Source organism: Dermacentor silvarum, chromosome 11 (genome assembly GCF_013339745.2).
Source record: "Dermacentor silvarum isolate Dsil-2018 chromosome 11, BIME_Dsil_1.4, whole genome shotgun sequence".
Classification (NCBI taxonomy): domain Eukaryota; kingdom Metazoa; phylum Arthropoda; class Arachnida; order Ixodida; family Ixodidae; genus Dermacentor; species Dermacentor silvarum.
In genome coordinates, this window is record NC_051164.1 from 56,202,112 (window position 1) to 56,205,706 (window position 3,595).

A 3,595-nucleotide genomic window follows, 5' to 3' on the forward strand; every position below is an offset into this window, starting at 1 on the left:
ATTACAATTCTCAATATCGTGAGGGACGTGGTATATCACATGGCAGAAAGGCCGGAAGTAAAATTTCCAAAAATGGTATTATGAAACGTTTGGTAAACGTTTGAGTTGAGTACAACTGAGCCTACAATAAGTTCTCTGCTATCATCATTTCCTCCCAGTAACCTTACTGGCGACGTTTAATGTGCGATCGGTAGGAGTTTTTAGCCCTAACAAAGACATGCGGCTCTCGCGTACCTAATCGCACATAAATCATTCATGCAGCGCTTATGCGCCGCGATGGCATTTGTTAGATGCCTTATTGTTGACTCGAGAACAGATTGTTGATAGCTGTATGCCAAATTCACGCAATCTAGTATTATGACAACAAGAAGCCGCAAATAATGAGATAGACCAACATTTTCACAACCGCAAAGCCCACATTCGTGTTTGTGCTTACCTTACAGGGTAAGAGATGCGGTTGTGAGGGAGGGTGACTTTAGCTGCGCTGGCGCTACCATGTACGGCAATATTGTCAAGTATTGTTTGGAAAATGAGTGATTTAGCAATGCAAACCACAAAACCCTTAGCAATTCTATGCACAAGATAACAACACCGCAAAGTATTATTTCAGTAAAGTATGTTTTTTATGTGGGAGGTACGTGCCATGCATTTCGTGTGCGTTAAATAACGTCAGGTTGTTAAAATTTATCCGGACTCCACCACTACTGCGGGCCTCATAATCATATCATTATTCTGGCACGTAAAACCCCTCAGTTAAATTTCAAACTTGAAAGGGCCTAGCCTGTTGGAGCAGAATAGATTATTGACAACGGATAAACGCAGAGAGTGTTTTGAAGTGACGTCCTACATCGCGGAAAATACGGCAGAACTCTCCCAACTATTTTCTGGCTCCCTCAAGCTCAGGCGCTGAACGTCACTTTATAAGGTTCACGTCCGTTCTTGCAGCAGAAATACATTTTCCCAGTCATTCGCACCTCGAATTCACTAGAGTGGAACCACTTTCCCGCAAACATTGTATCCATCAGTGATAATTCCTTGTTTCGTGATGCCTTAGTACTTAACAGAATGCGATTTCATGTACTTGAATATGTTCTATTTTGCCGTGTTAGCTTCTTTCTTTTTCCTACTCATTGTATACCTAGAACGTTACGTATGTCAAATTATACTTATCAAGTGGCATTTTTTTTTCTTATGTAATGCGTCTGATATGACCTGTAACCCACACCCCTCTGCAATGGCTCGACAGGCCTTGGGGGTACAATAAATGAAAGGAAATGAAACGAACCCTAAGCGATTCTGGAAGAATTGGGGAATGCTCGTACAGGGATCAGCGACTACTGTTTCCTCTTGTGCATGCGAACAGCGGTTTCAACTATGGCGTAATTCCGTCGGTTCGTTGCGGAATTCCGCCAAGTAGGGGAAAAAATTCGTCGACTTTTTCTTTGCATTTTGTTGGAGACGCCGCTCATCTAATTCAAGGTTTCGAAACGGCCATTTGCGAGGTAGGCTTTTTACAGTGCTGTTTCCCAAAGGTACGCATGCCCATGTTCACCCAATGTTCCTCTTTATTCGTCTCCGACACGCAACGTTATCGCTTGTAGAAAGCTGCTTGCGACATCACGCGATGGAAAAACACACCGGCCGGCTGTTGGAGCGTTCTTCTCTGTCAGTGTTCAGTGCCATTTTTTTTTTCATGTACCTTTCTGTTTACCAGCAGCGATCTTTGGGGCTCTAGCAGAGCAAGGCTCGCGATAGCAAGCTAGTGCACAATAGCTTTCGAAAACAAGGTACACGCACCATCCAGCTTGCACGAGGATTACCGTAGCCTCTCTAGTGGACACAGAAGCACTGTATTGCCTCTTCAATGTCTTTTTACCGCTTACCCTCGAGGCGAAAGAGAGAACAGGAACAAGAAAAGTGCTTGAGGTGCTTAGAAAGCGTGGCAGCAATACGAAATTGCAACATTGGCCTTTGCAGGCCAGAGAAAGGCCTTGGTAAAGCCGGCTGTACACACACAAAAAAATTGTGGACATTCCCATATCTGGCGATGTTCAGGTGCCGTGACACCTTTGCGAGTGCTAGTTATTTCGTGGAAAATGGAGCAAAATTGTCGAAGCTAAAAAGTCTTTGATCAAGCAGAACGAAATGCATTCACAGTGATTGCGTGAAGCATTCAAACATCTCGTTCAGCGGTACGCACCGGAAGCCTTGTAGTGTTACGGGCAGCAAACAGTGTAGCGATCCACGAAGACTGTGCATTTAACTCTCCGTCCGCAGTCGTCTCTTAGTCGTCGCCCATTCTTTCAACACGGGGAGGATTCAGTCAGTCTGTCTGCAGACCGGCGAAGGGGGTAGTGCGGTATCACACAAGCTAACATTGAGGCGGGGGCGAATACCTTAGTCCAGGTCAGCGCAACGCCTTTCAGGAGTGTGTTAACCGAGCAATGAAGTGAGTCATGCCATAATATCCTGGGCTTGCTTTTATTTCAATGTGCTCATGACCAGAAAAGCGCATTCTGGACAGGATAAAGAAAAATAGACAAAAATAGAAGTAGGCAGTTAGGTCTAAGTTTCACATAGCATTAGAAGTCGCCGTGGAAATTAGTAGTGACCCTGATGGATGCATGGGCTCGTTAAGCCACATATTTGTTTTTTATTTAGCCCCGCACACCATCAGACGTATCGTTACAATTAAAAGATGATGATAAATACAAGGTGATAATGATCCCAAGCGCCCGCGAAAGAGACACCAATACACGGTCAGACGTTCAGGGTAGAGAGAGGCGTACTCACTCCCAATACTTAAGTAACATGAAGGGTTCAAATGTTGCCAATGAATGAATTGACTTTTTGTAGCAATCTTAGAATTACTGTCGAGTTGTTGTTCTCGACCAGGTGAAACCAGTGTGGCTGGTGTAGCTACTAAGGTGCTTGATGATGAGGTGCTGCTGGCTCCCTAGCACGTGCATTGTGTTGGACTCATCGGGTCGGCAAGTCCATCTCGCGCATTCTTAATAATGGCTTATCGCGTATCAATACTTATGAGCAATCCTGAAATCAAGAGACTCGGCCACTTGATTCATAGCTCTTGAACTTGTAGAATCTTATGAGTTATTTCGTGCATCGTTCTGCCGCCTAATTTCTAAGTGGCGCTTTTTACCACGGGAGTCCCTTCAAAGATTATAGCGCGCACAAGCATGATTAGAGCAAGAAATTATATAAACCTATGCAAATGAAAGAGACAACTATGGAACATTATTCCGCGAGAGCCTTTAGTGGATCCTACATCTGGTGAAATCAGGAAAATCATCTTGGCCACCATACCAAGGAGGCACGCAACCGTTCATTCAGTGGGCCATGTCAATCCTGTGGCTTCTCTGTTTCAAAAAACAAGTTCACTTCGTCCATAAAATATTTATTGCGAATCTTCACAGTTCATAAATATTCATCATTAGTGTGATGTTCGCATTAAGCGTCAAAGAAGCTGGCGTCCGTCTACAATATTACACGCACTCTTGGGTTTTTGACAAGCTGATGGAAGGTGGAATGTCAACTCGCCTTTTGATCACGCACCTACGCTGCTGGGTCATCATCC